Genomic DNA, 24772 nt, shown 5'->3' with positions numbered 1-24772 from the left:
CTGCAATTTTTTTTTTTAAATTTAATTTAATAACATAACCTAAAACAAAATTTGCGAAGATTTCATTTATAGGGAATAAAAATTCTAAAAATAAATGCTTTATTTCAATGATGATTAATCATTTTCCAATAAATAATAAATAATTGAATAATTTCCAATACAAATTTTTGTTCGAAAAAAAAAACAAATTTAAAAAGAAAAACGAATTGGAGCAAAATTCTAAAAATTATTTAAAAATATTAAAAGGATTATAATAATAATAATTTTCAAAGAAACTTTTCAAACACACATGCGAAATCGAACAAACATTCTAATAAAAAAGCATAGATAATTTCAAAAAAAAAAAAAATTTAATTATAATTAATATAACTACAAAAAGAAATAACAAAAATTAATTAAAAAAAAAATTAAATTAAAAAAAATCGAAAAAATGTAATTGAAGAAAACTGCTAAACCTGCATGCTTTATTTAATATAATAATTAATTTCAAAAAATATAAATTTTTTAAATAATATTAAAAAAAATTAAAATAAAAGTTTATTTGAGTATTTTTAACGCAATAAGCACACATTTTGAGCAGTAATACATTAAAAATGTGTTTAAAACATATTCTCAGAAGTAAGATTATTCACGATTTGGTTAACTAATAAAATTAAAAAAAATTATAATAAATAACTTATAACTTATAATAAAAGAAATTGTAATTGAAGAAAAGTACTAAAACTGTATGCATTAATTTATCATTAAATTATAAATAATAGTAATAATTATTTCCAAAAAAAAAAAATTATTTGCTGAAAAATATAAAAAATAGAATTGAAATTAAAAATATAAGTTTATTTGAATATTTTTAACGGTTATTGCGCACATTTTAAGGACTAATACTCTAGAAATGTGCTTAAAGTATTTTCTCAAAAGTTTTCATCAAATAAATAATTTCTTGAAATTCTTGAAAGATTTTTTACGTTCTGATTAATTAATAATATTAAAAATAAAACTCAATAAATTCCAAAAAAAATTTAATTGAAGAAACTGCAAGATTTTATTAAAAATATTATAAATTATAATAATAATATTAAAAATATAATAATAATATTATAATTTATAATATTATAAAATAATAATAGTCAATTAAAAAAAAATATTTAAAAGAATATAATATTGTATAAAATAAAAAAAACTAATTAAAAATAATTAATTAAAAAAATTATTTGTTGAATATATAAAAAATTTAATAAAAAAATAGTACATTTTGAGGCCTTATAATCAAGAAATGTGTTTAATCTCTTCTCAGAAGTTTTCATCAAATAAATTACTTCTTAAACTTCTTGTCAGATTTTTATAGTAATTCTACATTATCATCAATTTGAGATAGAGGCGCTTTAACTGAACTTATTGTTAAAAAATATCTTTAAAAAGATAAATAGCTTGAAAAAACCCAATAAATAAAATTCATTTTGGGGCTAGAAACTCAGCAATGAACTTTCCTAATTTTGAAGTAGCTTTAAAAATTTCAATAAGGTTATTAGTTCTTGTTGATACTATTTCAACATTAATTAAAGTTTATGCGCAGATTTTTATATTACTTTGACCACATAAACATATAAAAATGTCTAATAAAATTTCAAATATCGTATTTTTAATATATAAAAAAAGTTCTTTGAAATTTACAGCTTTTTTAAGTGTAAATATTGGTACAAAGTTGCTTCTTTTTGGAATTTCATCTTCTCAATTGTCACTGAGTAAAATAATTGGCAATGCGCCGAAATGTAGGCAATGTTTTTGTTTTTATGACTCGCGAAGAATTTGAAGATTTGCTTAACTTTGTATTTTTTATTCCTAAAGATTTTACCACAAAATTTGGTTTATTTCTAGTTTTTTCATAATCATATCAAAGAGAAATATTTGTCAATCGCGGTAATGTTTTATTCTATAAATTAATGGCACAAAAAATGCAAAAGCTTACAGTAATTTTTTGATGTTAGAGACTGTTTTTCGCTAATTTTATGTTGCTTAAACCGAATATAATAGCACAAATTTCCTGTTTTATAATCAGGGGATGTAGGGAACAAGGGTAATGAATAAAATTTGTCTCAAAATTCGCAATCATGAAACCTGAACCTTGCTAAAAGCAATGTTACTTATGTAAATTGTACATATATACGTTTATTCCAAAAAGGTTTACAAGCTCAATCAGTCAAGCGAATATGAATTTGCATTTGTGAATGATCAATTTGATTAGTGAACGAATATTTTATTAATTTCTTAATTCGCCCAGAAAGAAGGGATAAATTTATAATATTATAAATTTCTATCCTTCTGTACATTTTGATGGCTTCTTTAGTGATTTTATGAAAAGGTGTAACACTAAAGAAATCAACAAATGTAATTTGAAATTGTGCCAGGAATAATAATCGTCGTAATAATATGTAATAGTTTCTCTTGTGCAGAAATCGCCAAAAAATCAATAAATCAGTCTTTTAAATTATAAAATTAATGAAAACTGTTTATTTATTGAATGAATTGTCATATTAGTTGCCATTGAGTTGAGTAAGTCTTTGAGGAGTTTCTTGGGTCACTTTTCACATATGTAATACTTATTTTATATAATAGTTATTCGGCTATAACAGCTTACACAATGTTCGTGTATCAGTCATTTATTTATTGACTTTATTAAGTACTTGAGATATATGTGGTTAATATGGTCAAATTTGTTAATGAGTTAATTAGATTAACGCTATATGTCTGATATAGAATTTCTTTAATAAAAGATTCAAGGTGGAATTTTTGGAGGAATTTAGAATTAGTACTCCTTTGAAAAAATTCAGCTTTATCGGGCCAAGTCGAATAAGAATTCATTTTATTCCCAAAATATTAAACCAAAATCATTCGAACTGACTCCCGAGAGATGTGGAGCTCTCCTGACATCTCCCCAACACTTGCCTGAAGATTTTCAAGCACCATATCCTTCACTTGTTTAATATGTTCAATAGAAGAACGAGGCATGTCTTCAACGACCTATCGACCGTCTTTGAAGGTGAATCACCGTAACCCTTTTCCAACATTCGTAATGATTCCGTCACAAAATTTGAGACAAATTCTTTTTTCCAATTTTTTTTTGTTTATGGTAAAACTCGCAACACACTACTGAGGTGTATCGACTTAAGGGATTACATGGGTTTTCTCGGGTAAAAAAGAGCCTTTTTTCAACAATTTTATTCTCATATAGAAAATTAAATATTTTATTAGGATTTTTTATTGTTATTAATATACACTATTAACAGAGAAATTCGAAAATTTTTGGAAACACATATTTTAAACTCGGCAATTGCGACACCATTTTCGGTGACTCTTCGGATAAAAAATGCGCCCGCGTTAGGAGGATGACTCCTTACAGGATCATCGAAAGTGAAAAATACTTAGAACTTGTACAAAGGAAAAAAATATAAAATTGTATTTTGGCAAACATTAAAAAAAAAAGAAAACTTTGCAAAAGTTTTTTTCTAAAAAATTTGTCACTTATTTTATGGATATATATATAAGATATAAAAAAAATATTGATAAGAATTGGATCAGTTATCCCTAAGTAATCATTTAAGAAATTTGAAACATTCAGTTTTGTTAAAAATGCCTTTAAAGATAAACTGTTAGGGCTTATGGAACTGAGCGTTTACATTTTAGAAGATTCAAATCTTGTTTTGATATTGGTTTAAAATTTAGGTATGGTATATTTTAAGGTATAACCAAAACGAATATGAAAAGTTTGATTTTTTTATTTCTATTTCTGGCTCTTAAGCACAAAATATAAAAAAAATAAAAGATTGAGAATCTTCGAGTTTCATTTGTGCTTTAATAATAAAAATAACAAAAATAAAATTAAAATAAAAATATAAATAAAGGAAATTAAAATATTTTACTCGTTTTTCACATAATTTATTTTATTTTATTTTTTATTTTTTGCTTATTTGTAGTAGTTAATGACAATGAAGTAAATCTTCTATACCCGAAAAAATTTTAAAATTTTTTGCTTCGAATTTTCGTAACCATAATATGCCCAAAACGCAAATTATTTATTGGAATTGCAAAAATAAATGAAACAAGTGCATTAATGTGTATTTTTAAGCACACTCATGCACATATAAGCACACATGTATGCAAATAACAAAATTTCACACGCAGTCAGCCATAAAAAAAGCGCCACACGCAATTATTTGCGGCATTGCGGTTAATTAAGATCTTCGGGCATAAGTTTTAAATCTACCTACGACTTAATGAATGACAGCTAAAGTATTTAAACAGCAAATTACGGCAGTTGTCAAACGGAAATATGAGGCATCGCTTAAATGCCGCTGGTGTTGTTAAATATATGTGCATACTTTACGGTACTAACGAGCTTGCTATATATATTTGGCTATAAATATGCATTAAAACTATAATATATATATATAATATATACTTATATGTATATAAATATATATTTTGTATGCATGAATGTGTATATCAGCTGGTGTAGCTATTTGCTGTCATTCAACGCAAGCTAACTGATTAAAACGCGTGTCGCATATTACATATAAATATGTATCATAAGTACTTGTCTGTATATCTACCATTATTATATTCAAACAATTAATTTTGGTGCACAAATATGCTAATTTAATTAAGACTCAAGTATTTTTGGTGAGACTGGCTTAGCTGTCATTTGGCAGCAGCTTCACTTGGCTTCTATATATACACGTGGTTGTGCATTACTGCTTGTGCTGCTGTTTTTAATTAACACGCGCGCAGCTTATATACGAACTATACTGCATATACCGACATACATATAATCATAATTGTGTTTGTACACAACTTGAGCAGACAACACATGGAAATTTTAAGAGTCAGCCAAAAATTCACGCGCTTATTTGCAATTTATGTGTGTACATATGTATATGTATATAATTCTATATACCTATATAAGTATAAACAAGCGTAGCTCTGTCTGCTAGCGCTTAGTTTTATTAATAAACGCTTATCGCAACATTTTCTTGTTGATTGTAATGACTCAATTGCCGCCTTAGCTAAATTGGTTACGTATACGCAGCGTAGTAGTGCGCGCGGTAGCTCAAGCGCGAGGTGCTAGAAATCGCACATTTTTTTCAACCATATGCTGTGAGTGGAGCATATTCATTTGGTAAATATTTACATTTTAAAAATAACTGTGAGCATCTATTTTCGGCTCACATGCATTTGGCGGCTGATTTGGAATTTTTAGCTTGCAAAATATTTATGTTTACACTTATCAGAGCTTGGCAACTGCTATAAAAGTTACATAGAAATTAATATAATAATTGCAGGCAACATCACTAAGCGTTGAGAGTTACGAGAATAAATATTAAAAATTTTAGCATTGGTGTCTTGTGTGCCATTCTTCCTTTTTTATACAAAAGTTTAAAAATAAAGCGAACTTCTTCATTATTTTAACTCATTTTTGAACAGCTGTAACTTTTTTTCAATTTTTTTTTTGGTTAAATGAAGCTTAAAATCTCACCTTTCCAACACGCAAAATACGAAAATACTTTTTCGACTACCCAATATTTTCATTAAGTTGTTATAATCATTCTTTCGCTAAGGACCAAAACTGGTTTATGCGTGGCTCACAAGTCTATTAGACTAACCTAAGAGACTGTTTAAATAGAAATGTCATACTATTTTCTAGATATATTTGTCAGATATATAGAGGATATATGTATGTATGTATTAAATTTACTACGATTTTTGTAACACCAAGAAGGAAATCTCGAAAACCATATATAGTGTATATCTTCACCTAAATTTGTCATTGTCAGCATATTGTCCAATATGTTACCATTTTATAACCAAAACTCAACTTTTGTATGATAACCAAAATATACTATAACTAGTTTATAACCAAAACTCAAATTTTGTTTCAATATCAATGTTTTCTATTATAACCTTTTTCAATATAAGTGTATGATAACCAATACATAACCAATACTTAACCAATGCATAATCAATATATAACCATTTCATAACCAAAACTCAAATTTTGTTTCCATAAGTGTGGTTTGTATTAAAACGTCTTTCCTTCGCCTATAAACTACAAAAAGCGATATTACGCTATTTTGCATTTTATAGCAACTATAGCATATAGCTGTCTTACAAACTGAATCAAGTGCTTGTATGGAAAACTTATTCATTTGATCTTCAAATAAATTGTTCAAATCAGACTACTACAAATAACAAATAAAATACTTCTTAACAAAAAAAATCACAAAAACTCATTTTTTCTCACACGCAAGTGTTATACCACCTTATTTGGTCTAAAATCCACCAAAATGCATTAAAAGCCAACGCCCCACCCTGTATCATAAACCAGTTTGCATTTCTAAAAAACAAAAAAAAAAATAATAATTAATAAATTCCATCATTTCTGCGCTTATTCACCGCCCTCATAGATGTCACTCGCTAACCAGCGCAGGTGCTTTTAGTCGCTCATAAAGTTGGTCATTTACGTGGCTGGTCGGTTTTCGGCATTGTTTATGTTCCATCGCTTGCTATGCTAATTTTCTTTAAGGACTTTTCCGTGTTTTACAAGCACCGCAAGCCTGTGGGAAACATAAGAAGAACGCCAGCACAGCGCATCTGCTTACCGTTATTCCGCTGTACTGGTTCGGCTGTGCCGTCGGCAAACTGTTGCGCTACATTTCGCTTGGCTTTGGGGCTAAAGTCCATTAACAGTGGCTGTGACTGTGATTTGTTGGTGGCAGTCGTAAATATTTATATAGCAAAAGTTGTGCTATTAATTAAGCAATACGAGGTTGCTGAATGTCATTCGTATTTATTATTTATTAAGATATAAGTAACTGTATTCGGGCGTGAATGTTAATGTTATTATTATAAAGTTTTTAGTGGAGTTTCGAGACTAATTTTATTACTGAGAAATGTATATGTATGTATGAAGAGATCTTTTGAGCAGAGTGGTTTCTAATTAAAGTTTTAAAACAAAAATAGTTCTGAAAATTAAATGAATAGCAGTATAAATAAAGACGACAATTTTTGTGGAAATATTTTACTTTCATTTCACTTAATTAAATTTTAATTATTTTTTCCGACTAAATTAAAATTATAAAAATACAACAAAATGTAAAAAAAAATTGTCTTAATTTTTATTAATAAAATTTTAATTTTTTTTCCTATTGAATAAATAAATTGAAAAAAAATATTTATAAAATAATTAAAAATATTTTTATTTTGCTTTCAAGTAATTAAATTATAATTATTTTTTTCGATTGAATTGAAAAATATAATAAAAAATTATAAAAATAGTTTAACTTTTTTTAATTTCGATTAATTTTATTTTAAATTTTTTTCCTATTGAATTGAAAAATTTAAAAACATGAAGAAATTAAAAATATTTTTCTTTTTATTTCTCTTAATTAACTTTTAATTATTATTTTTTTTCCGATTGAGTTGAAAATTAAAAAAATTAGGAAACAGTAGAAAAAATATAAAATTTTGTTTATTAATGTTTGTTTATTTTTGTTTTTGCCTCTAATTTTTCTGAAATATTCTAGAGGTGATTCTTTGCTAAAAGAAATATTGAAAAAATAATAAGAGAAATTAATAATAATATCTGATCCTTAGCAGATCGAAGTAAAATCCGTTTTCAAAGGAAAATTTCCATTTGCTAATGAGGTTAAAGGGCATAATTGTCAAAGCTTCTAGGGCATGTCAGTCATAAAAAAGTTAGCTAACACCTTTTTTTTTCTTTTTTCATATTATTGCTCTCCTCCTTTCCATCATAGTTCTTTTATCTCAGGCTTTTTATAAATTTCTCTCTCCTTTCCCTCTACATCTCTTTCTTTTTCAGTCTCTCAGACTGAATTGGATTGTTTTAGTTGTTTCTTCAGGGCTGAGAAAATCTCGACGAGTTTATTTCTATTGGTTTTAGAAATACCCAATATAAGTACTCCAGGAATTTAAAAAAATTCTTACAAATCTAATAAATATCACTCTACAAGGTTTGTTGGATAATATTCCTTGACTATTAGAGGGAAGTTGCAACAATTATTCAAAGACTTTATACACGAAACATTTACCAAAATGTGGTGAGACGATCCAGAAACGGCTTCATACGGCCACATAGAGAATGACCGTCTGTCCTTCCTAATAAATTTATGATGCACCAAATATCGAAAAAACAATGAGCATCACTTTGATTTTTGATCGGCTTTGGTGTTGTTTTTTGCTTTCGGTTCGTTTTCTTCCCTCATTCCGATGTTTCTTGACTTGTTTGTATGTCAAACAAACAAATCCATGTCTTATCGGGAGTTATAATGCCCTACAAGAATGTGGGACCGGAATTCGCACAATCAGGCTAGTCCAAAGAAATCTGTTTGCGATAATCTATAAAATAAAAATCAGTTTTATAGGGGCGAGTCAAGCAAGAACGCGTTTCATACCCAAAAGATCCACCAATATCCATTCAAAGGGTTTTGCGAGAGTTGTCGAGCTATCTTGCCATCTCTTTAACACTCGCCCGAGGATTTTGAAGCACCACCATATCCTTCACTTTTTTAATATTTTCTTCAGTTGAAGAGGGGTAAGGTCGTCCAGAACGTGACATGTTTTCAACGATCTCTATCGTTTTTGAAGGCTTTGTACCAGTCTGAATCACTGAATTACTGAAGCCATTTCCAACCAGGGTATAAATTAATAGAATCCCTAAGCATTGGTGCTTTATAGTGTAGATCGATGCTTAACGACCTTGCTGACTTAAGATGATTAGTCATTTTACTTTTTTCTTATTAAATCTATAACTTTTCCTAGCTGCATTCCAAAGTACTTTGAACCTTAGATCCTCCTTCACTCCCTCACGTTCTATTGTTAAAAGTGTTTCTCTGTATTAGTTTTAGAGAAGTATGTGTTTGAAGTTAAGAAAGAAGAGCTTTCCTCATTTCAGTTATTAATTTCTTTTGCGTTATTATTAATTCTTTTATTTCAATTCCAAGTCCCGACAACATTTTATGCTATATTGCTACATAGAAATATATTCACATGAAGATTGCAGCACGCTAGTATCATTCTAATTTAATTAAATCAGCGCAACTAAATACTTGTAGAAAACACCACTTAATAAGCAAGACGCGGCTAAAATTCAAAACAGTCTAAAACTTGTATTTGTATTTAAAAGCCACGCAAACGCAGCGCAGGAAAGGCAAACCCGCATGGAAGCAGACACGCTTACGCACACAAATACACACATACATGCAGCTGCAAGCAACTACAATAAAAGAAGAATACACACACACAGCAATGAATATATTTTAAGTAAACAATATATTTACTTGTTGTTTGTTTGTTATTTTAGGTCTGCTGCGTCGCCAGCAGCTAATGTCGGCGCTTGTCTTCAAATGTGCGGCTGGCTATCGGCACTCGACAGCGCTTGACGTCATGCGTTTGCTTAAATATTGTGCTTAAATGTGAGGCAGCAGCAAATATGAGCAGCACTTGGAGTTGTGCTTTTGTTTTTCTTCGCTTTTTTCTGTTTTTTTTCATCGTTTTTTGGAACCACCTATTCTAGGCAGGAAGCGGTGCAGAAGCGTACGCTATGCTCCAACCACATATCCACAGTTTTAAGTAATTTTCAGAGCGCTGCAGCACGCGTGCTCGCTTGTGAAGTGTCTTATTAAAAAATCGTAAAATTTCATCTCCAGTTTACACCGGAGTTAAGCGCCAACAACAACGGCAGCAACTGCGTCAGCTAAGCGGCAAAAGCGTTAACTTGAACTTGAAAGCTACACGTGGGATTTGTTGCACAAATTGTTCGTCCTTTTTTTTTTTGTTTTTTTTTTTCATAAAATTCCTTGTTTTTGCTTAAATGCTTGTATAATATGCCCGTACAAACCGGCAGTCAAATGGTTGCTCATACGTCATGGTGTCTCTAGCGTTGTGCTGTAAGTGCCACTCTGCTGCTGCTTTGCGGCAGGTAGCATAATTTATTGTCTTAAGCAAGTTTGGTAGATCAAAAGAAATATGTTTTATTTTTATATTACTCCTCCTCTTCTCCGCTTTTTTGGGATTTTTCTGCTATTTAGCTATTCATAAACGCTTTGTTTGTGAAGTATTTTATTTATGTGTGTTGCATTTTTTGTTGGCATTTCTATTTAACAAGTAGCACAATTTTATTAAACCGCATAACATGTCGCAACAAATGCAAACAATTCCATTGCAATACAAAGAAATCCATCAGCTATTCGGCGTATGTGTGTGGAAGATTTTGTTGCTGCCCGCAAGGCGTTCACAATGGCCAGAAGAAGCAAAATCATGTTGCAACAATGAGTTAACATTCGTTTTGACGGTGTGGATGCAAAGAGAGCATTCACATCAAAGTACACAAAAACTAGCGCATATATATTACTAGGGTTGCCTAGTGTTTATATATAAGCTTGAAGAGATTTTTGGTGAGAAAATATTTTTTTTTCGTTATTTTATATTAAACAAAAAAAATGTTAACTTCGCAACTAAGCTACATTTTTTATACTCGTAGCATGAAAAGGTATACAAAGTTCTTAATTTTATTTTGATCGGTCATCTTGTATGACAGCTATATGCTATAGTAGATCGAACCAAACAATATGTTCGGAGATTGCGGCGTTGACTTCGGTAATAATTAATGCCAAATTTTCTGAAGATTTATTTTCAAATAAAAAAATTCTCCATATAATAACTTTATTTAATCAGTCTGTTCGTATGAGAACTATATGCTATAGTGGACCGATCTAGACAATTTATACGAAGGTTTTTGGGTAATAATCCATATCAAATTGCGTCAAGATATTTTTTAAGTAAAAAATTTTCCATCTAAGGACATTATTTTGTTCGGTCGTTTTTTTCGGCCGCTTGATCCTATAGAGGTCCAATATCGGCGGTTCCGAAGAATAAACAGCTTCTTAGAGAAAAAAGCGGTTTGCGAAATTTCAGATCGATACTTCAAAAACTGAGGAACTAGTTCACATACAGACTCCATCTATACTTTTTCCTTTCACTTCAAAAAGAAACAGCTTGCTGATCTTTCTGGTCAATCAATTTGAAAAACTTATTAATCTACCTACTTTATAACACTTATACACTTAATATGATTATAAAATCACCCATCATAAGACTTTCTTCAAAATAGTGAAATGAGAACTCAACCTTTTAGTGAAAAGTTGGTTCAGTTTAGCTTATAATAGCACTAGTATGCATCGAAGCATACATTTAGGAGTGGAAAGTTTGAATTCCATAAACCTAGCACAGAACAGATACTTTCAGATTCATAAATGACTTTTTGAAGCTTTTCTCTCGTGTTTTTTAAGGCCATTCAGCCCTTCCCAGCTCCAAGAATGTTTAAGTTTGAGAACTAAAGCAAAATCAAAATTTAATAGAGTTCCTAGAACTGAAGAAACTCCAGCTAAATAAAATGACAAAATAATTAAATCGACAGATGTTCCTGCATGGATAATAACTGATTCAACCTATAGCAGCCCCATTTTCCACAATGTTTCCCACATGAAAGAGGCGTTAAAGTTTTACTTTTTGAAAATTAAAAGTGAGTCAGATCGCCAGAAAAGTGCAAGGAGTTAAAAACAGGCAGAGAAACAAAAAGTAGAGATGGGTAGAAAGCAAAAGAGTGAGAGGGTGAGATAGAATTATGGAGAGAAATAGGATAAAGAGAAAAAGGAAGAATATGGAAAGATAAGGAAAGCAAGATAGAGAGCAAGATAGATAGATATTTGAATAGAGAGAGAGTGTTTGAGATAACTAGAGGGCGGAAAAGATGGAGGAAGGGAGTGAATCAGACTGTTAAGAAAAGAGAGAGAAATAGGAGAGAGAGAGTGAGGGTTGAGATACATAAAAGAAAAAAACTAACATAGAAGAGTAAAAAGGATAATTAAAGAAGTGTCATTAATCTCTTGCTTAAAATTCGCTGTATAAATAAAATGATTTTCGAAAGCAAAAGATTTATAGAGAAAAATAAGATAAAGAGGATGAAAAGAGAATGTATAAAGAGAAGCAGAGGTAGATATATTTGGATAGAGGGAGAGATATAGAGAGTGGTTGAGATAACTAGAGGGAAAGCGGGCAGGAGGGAAGGAAAAAGGGAGTGAAATAGAAAATTAAGGTGAGAGAGAGATAAATGAAAGAGTAAGAGAAATGGAAAAGATAGAAATATAGGAAAGAGAAAGAAAGGGTTGAGATAAATAGAGAGAAAAACAGACAGAGGGGGGTGAGAAAGAAAATTAAAGATGTGGCATTAATCTTTTGCTTAAACATTTTTTTTTTTTGCTTAAAATTTATTGTATAATTGTGAACTTCAAAAATGTTTAAAGATATTTTTGGCATCCTTAGATAACTGATAAAACCAAAGGCTCTTACTACAAAATTAAAAATTGTTTTTTTTTTTTATCAAATTTTCTGCCGGATTTCTTCATTTTGCCAATATATAATTTGTATATTAAATTTTATTATATTTAATATGTATATTGTATTCCATCACTGCGTTTGAGAAAAAAACCAAAACGAGATTCTTCTACTTATGTCGATCTTGTACTAACCTCTGGACACCAAATTGTTTGGACCTTAGATATTTTGTTGTCAAAATTTTTAAACCGGTTGGCTTTTTCTGAGCTGGTTTGTGAATACCTGTCACCTGTCGACAGCATTCTGGGTGATGTCTGGTCTCAGGATATGCTCTAGTAAGCCCAATTTTTTATTGCAAATTTCGATCAAAAGAGACATTTGGTTTGAGGGTGACCACAAATCTACGTTAATGACGGGATAAAATATACAAAAAATACTGCGAAGTCTTATGTTTGTGAAAACTTGTAGCTTTTGAAAGCCAGAGACTACAAGATTCCATGTTTCACAGGCATGTGAACTTAATATTAGAGTTAAACATTTTAGTTTTCATACTTCAAGTAAAGATCGAGAAGCTTCATACCGCATTGAGGGCACCGAAAGCTCGCTTGATCTTCTTTATACGCTTGGTGATGTCTTCCTTCTTTCTCCATTTGCAAACAAAATATAATATATTTTAGGTAGAGAGAGGATCTGGGTGAATAAACCGTTAAACTAGCTATTTTGGATTCAATTAAAAGTATATGTACTAAACTATATAAACAGAATTTGATATTAAAAAAAAACTATTTTTTAAGAATTTAAACCTAGAAGGTTTTTCTTTCTTAAAATTATTTGATATTATATATTGTATGTTTTTTTTGATGTAAATACCATTATTTCGACATTAAAGCGTAACTTAAGATACAGCTTATGCGAAATTCCTCAATCGTCAATTGCTAACTACCAATTATGGCAATACTTTGTAGAAACTAAAAACCTTCTTGACTGGCATTCCTACGTAATACCAACAAAATGAGCCACAATCATAGAAAATGTCACCAGAATAGCGCAATAAAAACAAAAAACTACATCGCTATAACACCAGCACAGCCAATGATAACGAGATACGGGGCGTATGAGTGATTTTACTACCACACAGAGCAACATTAAATTAAACTTTGAACAATACGCGCTTGTGACGCGGCGAGAAACGCAAGCTTAGCTGAAGTGGAGAGAACGTGTTGCACAGAAATTATATATAGATACATGTACGTGCATTTATGTACGTGTGACTCGTGTGCATATGTGTTGCAGAGTTCATTCAAACAAAACATTCAACTTTGTATGAAGTGTTGCAGTGTTTGTGTGTAGCTGTGTAGGCAGCGCGCTGATTTATAAACGCATTGATGTTCGAAGGTCTAGTTGTCGATAGCAAAAAAAAAATGCAACAAAACTTCAATGTGTGTACAACATGTTGTTGTTTATGCCTTTCAAGCATCACACAATAACCCCAACTTTGGCTTCCTATTGAACTTAGCCGCCGCTAACGAATCACTACCGACCACAAGCTAACAACTATAAGCGGTCAACTGTATGTGTATGTGTGTTTTAACGTTAACAAAAGCAACAACAAATACGGAAAAAACAACTTCAAACAATTGCCACAGCATTGAAGCGTTGTTTGCTGTTCGCATCTCGTTCGAATCTCAATATTCACACACAGACATTGTACCCACAAGTCAGTTATATCACTTTTAGCCCACGTCACTAGACATTTGTTGTTGTAAGCGACTATAACTAGAGGTGTTTTAGCATAGAAAATATATTCGTAAGCGTCAACGATTTCAATTCTTAAATGTGGCCGCTTACGTTTGCTTTTAACTCTTGCAAAATATGCAAACTAAAGTGTTGTGCTTGTGTGTGTAAGTGTATGATACTCTGTGCTTAAAGTATACAAGCACTTGCACACACATACAAACAAACTTGCGCTCCATTCATGCTTGCAACATTCGCGCAGAACAATGTTTCCATTTCTTTACATTTCACTTGTTGCAGTTATTGCTACAACTATGTGTGTGTGTATGTGTGGGTATGCGTGTGTGTGTGCTGGTCATTTGAAAAGTTTTCAATTGAATAAGCAACAGCTTGTGTGGATTAAATCATAAAAACATTAAACTCAAGATGTTTGTTTGTCAGCACACATTTGATTGACTCGATTATGCTTGCAGAGCTTGGGATTAAAGCGCTTTGATAGGTCAGTGACAAGCCTAGAAGGCAGCAAAATCGCATCTTTAATCAATAATAGCAGCTTAGTGGGATTGATAGTGTCAAACGGTAGCATTATTGATCTTTAATATATAGAGAGCTACATAAATATGCAATAATATTAGCTGAGTGGCTTGCAAACGTCATTAATGATGGCTAAAATGGCAGACAGGGGCAAATAAGAAAATTATGGAGGGCTTTGTTTGTGTTTTTAGCATGAAAAAATTATCTTCTTTTCACAGTTTTTTTATCATCAAAATACCCGTCTACGAGCTTTAGTTTTAGACTGAAAAACATTTTTTTTTAAGTTAACGATAAAATTTATTTATTAATATTAATCTCAAAAACTTTGGTATTTTCAAATAAAGCTTTAGAAGTGCTATTTTGTTGGATATTGATTGAAACTTAAATTTTTTCGAAAATATTTTATAATGAGGGGCCTCACAACTTGTCATCACGCATCGTAAAGTCGGTTCGTATAACTTTATGAGACATATGACCTCTAAATGTGATTTCGATCGAGATCACAATACCGAGAAGAAAGAAGACACACGTATTATTTAGAAGATTTGATAATAATGTTAATCTGAAGTACAAAAGCGATCGTACACAATCGATTTTCAACAAAAAACTTGAAATTTCCGCTTAGTTTTCTTTATAACAATCTAAAAACAAACTGCCGAAAGGTGATTGGAGTGTTACGCTGCGATCTCCAGCAGTTATCGAAGCATACATTCAGGATGGATAATAGTCAATGAGGAACTAAAGCGACAAGAAAATAGTTTGTTTTTGTATTATTTATAAACAAAGCGAACTCAGTTGGTTTCCAACCCAACTTGACCTTCCCGATTCAGTCATTTATAAGTACATATACGTATACGACTAAAAGATAATTTGGCTTTTACCAAGCGACCTTCAGCAGATAACGAAAGATACTATTAGAGTTAGTGATTTTGAATTCAGTATGGTCAACGAAATACTCAAGAGAAAAGTATCTAATTTTTTACTATTAAGTATAAAAAAGATCGTATTATTTTATTTTCAACACAAACATTTGCTCTAATCTTCTTTATAACATTAAAAAAAAATACAACAGAATCATGGTTTGGTTTTCGCCACTTCCAGCAATTGTCAAAGCATACTCTATGGGGAAGAATTATGTTTCAATGAAGTCAACGAAAATAACTTCGCTACTTTGAAAGAAAAAATGAGTCAATTGATTTCATTGGAAACGTCATATTCAGTAAAAAACATGAAATTTACGAGATGGGTCGCTATTTACTATTCTACAGTTCGCATATTGGGCAGAAAATCGTTTGGCCGAGGATGGTCAATTTTACCGAAAAATCATCTTTTCGGACGAGGCTCATTTCCACCTCGATGGTTACGTTAACAAGCAGAATTGTCGTCTTTGGGGCACAGAAAACGCAGACTTAATCGTCGAGAAGCCAATGCACCCAGCACGAATCACTGTATGGTGCGGATTTTGGTGATTTTTCTTTGATTTTGGTGGAATCATTTTTCTTCGAAAATGAAGAAGGAACCGCCGTAACCATCAATGGTGAGCGATATCGCGCAATGTTAACCGAATTTTTCTTCAAGCAAGTTGAAGAGGAAGACTTGGACAACATTTGGTTCCAGCAGGACGGCGCTACGTGCCATACAGCAAACGCTACACTCAATATTTTACGCCCTTCGAAATTTAAAATTTTATATGGCCCACCCTTTATATAAATATCATGCATAGTTACTCTCAGATAGTCAACTTCGAAAAACTTGATCTTACGATATATGATCTAATCATTTATAACATTTTTAAAAATTACAAAGCAACGTTCTTTTCCTTCTTGTTCTAGGGTTGTCTTCAGTCGCTTTGTTTTTTACACCTTATTGGCTTTTCGTATAAAAAAAAAATAAAAAAGTTGAAATTTAAAAAAAAATATATGTATTACTTTAAGCTGAATTTTAATTTTTTTATATATGACTAGACTCATTCATGTAAGGAAAAAAAGTATACCCATTTACCATTCTTAAGACTACTTTATGTGTTCCTTCAGTAAAAAGCGTTAAAATTATTTCTTAGAACAAACAATACTGATGGCAGGACCTTTATTATATAACTTCCAATGAATTATTCTCTCTATATTTAGGTAATCCAAAATATATCGATCTGAAATTTAGCATAGGTCCTTCTCTCGCTAAGAAGCCGCTCATTTGTCGAAACCGCCAAAATCGACCATGCCAAATAAATGGATCGATCAAAATCAACCCTTCTGTGAAAAAGTTTTTTTTTTACAAGATATTTTCTCGAAACATTTTTAAAAAAATATGAAATTTAGATACGATGGCATACGACTTCTAATTCAAACTGCTTGGAAAAGATTAGTACATTTCTTCATAGAAAATCCTTTGTTCATACTATTAACCTGCATCAAGCTACGTTTTCGCGTTTTTTATACATCAGTGTTCCTGCCAAGCATTTAACAATGTCTGACATCTAGGCCTGTTGTTGCTAAAGTCTTACTTGCACAATCGGACAACCTCCGTTAGGTGCCGTGATGCTGAATCGGATTTGAGACCGGTTCGGACTAGCGTGACCCAAGGAAGTATACTCACCCCCTGACCTCTACATACTTTATACAGCATACCTCCCAGTTATCAACTTTGACTCCACAATGACGGTAGCTTATGCTGATGACACTGCACTGCTAATATCAAGTGATAACCCCACTATTGCTTCCAGAAAGCTGCAGATGCAATTGAATGCCCTACAACCGTGGTTCACGAAATGGAACATTGACATCAGCAGTGTAAAGTCTGTACAATATACTCTCAAGCACAGAAATTACCTTCAAGTGCCTTAATTTGGTCAGTTGTTACCAAAAAACACATGAGAAAAATATAGGTTGTCAAAAAAGTCTTGCGGTATTTTCGCTAGTTGGCGCTGAAAGCGCGTAGTTCTAGTTTTATTCGTCGCATCGGGTCATGCTATACCTTTTTGGAAAGCTCATTTCACGTGCTAACATGTGTTTGATTGATTGTCGTTTCTTTTAAGTCGTTCGTGAGTTATAGCGTCGCAAACATGGAGCAAAATAAAGAGAAAATACGGCATATTTTACAGTACTACTACGATAAAGGCAAAAATGCATCTCAAGCCGCCAATAAAATTTGTGCAGTTTATGGACCCGATACAGTTTCCATTTCCACCGCACAACAATGGTTTCAACGTTTTCGTTCTGGTGTAGAGGTGGTCGAAGATGCGCCACGCTCCGGAAGGCCTGCCGTCGAAAACTCCGAAAAAATCGCTGAATTGGTCGAAAGAGACCGGCATAGTAGTCATCAAACCGTTATAAACCATTTGATGAAGCTTGAAGTCACTAAGAAGCTCGATGTATGGGTGCCACACGAATTGATTTTATTTTAATAATTGGGGATTACCATCGATAAGAGGCGCACTTGAAAAGATCACGCAGAACTAAAGAGAGATTAAAGCTGGGTCCTTATCCGAAGAAGTCTGAAAAATAAGTTGCTAATTTTTAATGTAATACTTTCGTGAATCGGACGTATGGCACAGTGTTGCGAATTCAAATTTAAAAGTAATTCAAGGTTTTCAAAATAAAGTTCTGCGCATCATATCTATGTGATATGTAAAGTTGTTCACTGTAAAGGAAACAATCGAAAAATTTAGCAGGCGTTATCTCTTTCGTTTGGAGCACCATGAAAATATATTTGCGATTCAACCGCTGGACCACTCGGTAGATTTCCCTTTCGATTAAATTATTGTACAATACCATAATCTATCCTTATTGTGTTTTCGTGAAATTTAGTTATTGTTTTTTATAAAAAAAAAAATTATCAGATAAATTTTGAAAAAAATGCAATTTTATGGAACTCAAAAAGTTAACCAAATACGCAGAGAAGGTAGTCAATCGAGTTCATTAGAGTAGAGAAATGTACAATATAAATATATAGCACGGAATAGCTTTTTAGAATTCAAATAATTACTAAATAATTTAAGTATTTTTACATTTTTACTAACTACTCAGCTCCTTGCACTATTATACATTCAGCTTAAGAAAATAGTGTGTCACTTACCATATTTTAAATTAAAATATAAGTATTATTGATTTAAGGTATTCAATGTTAGATGTGACCTCAAAAAGTATGCCACTACTCTACACAAATATTTAAAGGAACAATTTCACTTTAACTTCTAAGCACAAAGATACATAAAAATACCATTAAAAATACCACCCATTGCAAAAATATTTTTCTCAGTAAAAATTTAAAAACTCACTCACCAAAGCATTTCGGATTTGCTTCAAATTCTTTGTTACCTCTACATTCCTTATACTTTATTTTTGCCCCTTAAAGCAAATGTAATTTTTTATTAGCGATGTCCTTTCGGATAACGCTTATGACTTATATGGACTGTCACCCACTTACGCACTTCGAAGCACAATATTATTTCCGTTTATCATAAAATAACAATAAAAATGATGAGCAAAAGTAAATAATTTAAACAAATACAGGCTCATAAGAATGCGTGTGTGTGTGTTTGAGATGGCGAAGGTCAGTGTGTGTGGGTAATATCTGTGGATTATTGTGTGAGCTTATTTGGGCTAACGCATTTTATTTGGATATACAGTTTGTGGCAAACGTGTTGTCATAACAAAATATTAATAAAAATGAAAACAAAAATAAAACAGCAAAAAAACAAAGTCTCAAAAAAGCAAAACAAAAACAAAACGGCAAAGAACAAAAAAAAAAATAAAAAATTCAAAAAAAAGCCACGAAAAATTATAATCATAATAAAACGGAAGAGATGCGATATGAAAAATATGCCTGAATTTTATTTCTGTTTTTGTTTCTGTGGCCACAAGAGCTGCGCGTCGCTATCTACTCAATTGGAAAAAATGCTCGCATCGAAATTAAAAGTCTGCTTGATATTGCGATAGAGCAGGTTTCGTGCTGCCGCCCAACTTTTTGCCTGCATCTCATTTTTCTGCGCTTGATTAAAGCGTATTTTCGTAATGGTTCCCTTGTTATTGTGGCTTTAATATGTACCGTTAAATTTTCGCTGACAAATTTGTTTTAATCAGCATTGTTTAATGTTGCTATCGTAAGTCAAAAAGCAGATTTGGTTGGCATTAGACAAATCTCAGTGCAACAAGCTAAATTCGTGCGTACAAATATACTCGTATTTACAGTTAGCAGGAGTTTGTATTCACAGTTAGAATACATATTTACACTTAGAGTACGACCTTGCAGTTAAAGTTCGCATTCACAGTTGTAGTACGTATTTGCACTTAGAGTTTGTATTCACAGTTAGAATACATATTTATAGTAAGAAAACGTATTTACAGTTAGTGTACGTATAGCTACGTATGTACAGTTAATAATGTTTTGAAGTTAACGAGGCTTATAATTAAATGCGTAAGGCAATTTAAGCTCGGCGTGTACTCGTACTTCATAAAATTTAAATTTCCTGCGCAATTAGTTGTGAGTAATTTGTTTCCTGCTAAGGAAATACCTAAATCGCTCATTTTACGAAGTGAATGATGTGCTCTGCAGTAAATTTTGTTGTACTTCTGCATAGCAAATTTAACATAATTGAGTAAACATTCAGCTGTTTGTGTATATAAACTAGATGGATGAAATTGTTGAAATTTAATTTGTCAAATTTACTTGAGAGCTTACTCAGCAAATTTGCATTGAATGGCTTAGCTTTGGGAGATATAACCTCCTGCTTCAGGCTTTGACTGTGATATTTTTAATGGAAGAGTTCAACTTTTTCACATGAAAGAAGTAAGATCACATGCTAACTCGAGTTTAAAGTTTCGAGCTTACGAAATATGATTTATTTTCTTCAACCCTAATTTAAGTGTAAGAGCTCAAAAATCTCTCATAAATAAAGTAAGTTAACTTACTAACTCGAGTTTAAATTTTCTAGTTTAAGAAATACGAGCTAATCTTCTTCAGACTTGGCCTGTGAAGTCTTTATTGGAAGAGTTCAATAATCTCACATAAAGTAAGTATAAGTTCACAAGCTAACTCCAACATAAAGTTTCGTGTTTAAGAAATACGTGTATATTTTCTTCAACCTTATTTAAACTTATTAAAATTTAAGTGGGAGAGCTCAATATTCGCACCAGAAAAAAGTAAGTAACTCGAGTTTATAGTTTGGAGTTTAAGAACAACGAGTTAATCTTCTTCAGCCTCAACTTGTTAAGATTTAAATGGACGAACTCAACATTCTCACATGAAACACGAGTTTAAAGTTTCGAGTTTAAGAAAAAAAAAATTTAATTCAAAATTCAGATATAAAAGTATCAATAATACCTTAGAAAGTCTTTTGAATTCAAGAAACTCAGAGTTTACTAAAATGCTTTCCTAACAATATGACGATGTGGCAAGGATCTAACATTTCAATAGAAATACTGCAAAGGCTATCAATGAACTTTAAGATCCACCTTTGCTGGCATTTTTCAAGTTTAATCCCGCTGACACCGTAATTAGCGCTACTTTTTATTGTAAATATTTACAGGGATTTCTATTTATTTGATTTAATATAATACGTGTGTATTTAAAAAAATATTTTGCCATAGATATCAGATTTTTCAAGTCAGCGGCTGAATTTCATTAAAAAAAAAAACTACTCTATTCCTATAAACAGCAAAAATGACGACATTCATTGCGAGTTAAAGAAATATTTTGCTGGATTTCAAAATCCTTGTTAATCAATGATGTTAAACCCTAGATTTAGTAATAAACTCGAACTTGTGGCCTCAGAAAGTTAAGGAAAAGGACAATTTAATATATTTTAATATAATTAAACTCGATTAATTGTCTTCAGTAAATTAAAAAAAAAAATAAAAATAAGAATTTGTCAGATTTAAATTCCAAAAATATCAATAAACTCGAGTTTGTCATCTCAGTTTTTTGTCAGCCTCAAGCATCAAAATTATCAAAAAACTAGATATTTGCAGCGACATAAATAAGTTGTAAATCAAGAAAATGGAGAATGACTACCTTTTGCCCAGCCCAGCCCAAAATTTCAGTCTCACAATTTTTTTTGTCAAGAAACTAGTGTTAAAGGACTCATTAATTAAGAATGTTCTCAAATTATTGCTTAAGTCGCGAGTATGCATTTAGCAGCTTAAGAAAATTTAGAACAATGGAATTTGATCAGCCAAAATGATTAATAACTCGAGTTTATCTCGACAAATTATCAACAGTATCAATAAACTCGTGTTTATGGATTCATTAAATTAGGTAAAATGGTACCAGCTACTATCAGCTTTCAACACTAAAATGATAAATAAACTCTAAACGTTAAGAATGTTGAAAAAGCCTTCGGTGATCATTATTTTACGCGAGCAAATGTTATTGATTGGCACAAATTATTCAACGAGGGTCGTAAACGCGTTGACGACGAACCACGTCCTGATCAACTGATGATTAACAAGGCAATAATATGTATAAATGAACTAGTACTTGTGAATCGACGATTAACAGTCAAAGATTTTACTGGCATCATTGGAATATCGGAAAGATCAGTGAAAATCAGTTCATTTGGGCCTAAGAAAAGTGAAACCACGATTGGTTCCCAAATTACTAAATTATTCCGAAAAAAGCGTCGCGTTAACGCCTGAGAAACAATGCTTTCCGACCACCTGAATGTCATGTATTATTACTGAGATCAAAAATCAAATTTGTTTTGGCAGTTTTCTTCGATTATCGAGGAGTGGTGCACTCCGAATTCCTTCCGACTTAGATTTTAGAATATATTAATAGCAGTATAACGACTCATTCACTTTAAACGCCAAGAAGTCGTTTAACATTTATTATCTCCACACTTTCTGCCTTAAACTCCATCGTTTTTACATAATTTGAATTTTTATTTTATCGCAAACCAATTACCAAAAGCCCATAAAAGCTTCAAACGCTTATGACGCACCAGCGAGGTAATAATATTGTGGCATAATGAACTGTGGCTACTAAAAAACAAATTTAGATTGATACTCATACAAATTTGTAACGAAAAGTGATGAGCTCAACAGATAAATGTCAAATAAAAGTACATAATAGCATTCTGCCACAATTACATAAAGCCAAAAATGAGGCATATAACCACCTTTACCATAAAAACTCAACTGATTTCTATCCAGCACGTGTATTTGTATAGAAGCACTGAGATATTCCCACAAACAAATAAACAAATTTCAAATGCTGACTGCACAATAAATCATATTTTGGAAAATAAATGATTGATAAACGCATTTCAGTGGGCGGTTGTTATGGAGGAAAGGGTCTGCATGTAGCCGGCGTGCTTTGGTTTGAACAATAAACCAGTTGCTCACGCTGCTGCCGCGGAGGCAAATGATGATGCTCGTATAAACGAATGGCACTTCACGTATCAATGCATTTGCACTATGCTATTTATCTGAGCTAATAAATCGTTTACTGTCCACAGATGAGCAACTGGTGAACAAACAACACACACAAACACAAGTGGGTGTGTGTAATTTGAAAAGCCGGAAAAATAAATAAATACGTACAAATGCTACTAAAAATACCGCTAAATCGAAATTTTGTGCCGAATGTCCACTTTTGCCGTTGTTGTAGCATGTGCCGTTATATTAGAGTTACTTGGTGTATGTGTGTTTATGGCGAGCTGCTTGCTGTGGCCTTCTGATCGGAGTGAGTTTCGCATTAGTGTCAGCTCAAGCGGAAAATTCGATGATTTCTTTATTTGTACAATATGTGAATTGTCCTGCACGAATTTAGATCTTTTAAGGTTTGTTGGTGAAATTTTTCTTTTTTCACTTTTGCTTCATTTCTGGTTTTTGTTATTTATTGCCGCTTGTAAACGGCCAATTGCTGCTTGATAAGGCGAGCAGATGTTGCATGAATGCTTAGGAAAAAAGATTCGAGTAGGAGCTGCCAGCATAAAGCAGTCAATTGGTCAACTTGTGGCATGTTTTATATGGAGCATGGTTTGACATGCCATATCTTACATATGTATGTTACTGTAAGTATACATATGTAGCTGACATTTTGTAAGCGCGCTTTTTATTACATCTTAATTGCGGTTGTCATAAGGAGGGGACCTCCGTTAGAGGTAATTCGATAAGGTGTTGAAGTCAACCAATGGACGGTGAGGTTCTTCTTCTTTTTTATTGACGTAGGCACTGCTTGCGCGGTTATAGCCGAGAACGGCGAGCTTAAGTAACTATATAAAAAATATGGTGATGTCAAAATATTAAAAAAAAAAATTAATTTGAAGAAATATAAGTATTTATTTTGAAAAAAAAATTTTATTAAAAAATGTATCGTTTCTTCTAATATAAATATTTTTATTCTCGTCTCACTTTTCAGCTTTGTTATTTTTACAAAATCGCCGATATGCGATTAAACGTTGCCTACATTTAGGCTGGTCTTTTTTTATCCAATTCGCACACCTAGTACCATACTAAATTAGTTCATTTTTTTATTAACGGTGCTTTTCACCTTCCTTATTTTTACAAAATCGTTGATATGCGATAAAATGTTGGTTATCTTTAGGCTTGTTTTTTGTTTTATATCTAAGTCGCACAACTAGCATCATACAAAATCAAAAGAGTCTTACTTTTCCGTAGTTGAAAGCGCTTCGCTAAAAAGTTACTATTTTTTAGAATTTTAACTGCGGGAATATTAGAATTTGATCCTACAAAGCGTCGTATACAATAATTTTTTACAGTTCGACATTCTTATGGTCTTTTCTAGTTCTTAAAATTCCTTACAACCAATAGTTATGAAATTCAATCTATACTACGCTTGATTTATATTCCGAGGGAGGAATTAAACTCAGGTATTCTTTCTAATATGAATTGAGTAGTGAAGCCTACTCTTTGCTGTGAAGATGGATCTGAGAGAGCCTTTTGGAGAAATAATCGTTTTGGCATCTCGAATTATTGCTTCCTTTAAAGTCTGATTACACCAGAAAAAGTAATGGAAATTTAGTACACTCACTTTCATTTTATCTCAAGGAAGGAAAGGCTGGAAAGGCTGGCGTATGAGTGTACTCCGGCCACCTGGACACCGGTCCAGACCAGTATGAAAGCTCAGCTGGTAGTAGTTT

The 24772-nt window shown here is 31.8% G+C and overlaps 1 protein-coding gene across 1 annotated transcript in view; it reads left to right on the top strand.

The window, feature by feature from the left end:
* LOC105228495 (diuretic hormone class 2) overlaps nucleotides 1-24772 on the top strand; it is a 53348-nt gene that overhangs the window by 1296 nt on the left and 27280 nt on the right. The window lies entirely within an intron of this gene.

The sequence above is a fragment of the Bactrocera dorsalis genome, chromosome 1 (genome assembly GCF_023373825.1).
Source record: "Bactrocera dorsalis isolate Fly_Bdor chromosome 1, ASM2337382v1, whole genome shotgun sequence".
Lineage (NCBI taxonomy): Eukaryota > Metazoa > Arthropoda > Insecta > Diptera > Tephritidae > Bactrocera > Bactrocera dorsalis.
This window is presented reverse-complemented; position numbering and strand designations above follow the sequence as displayed.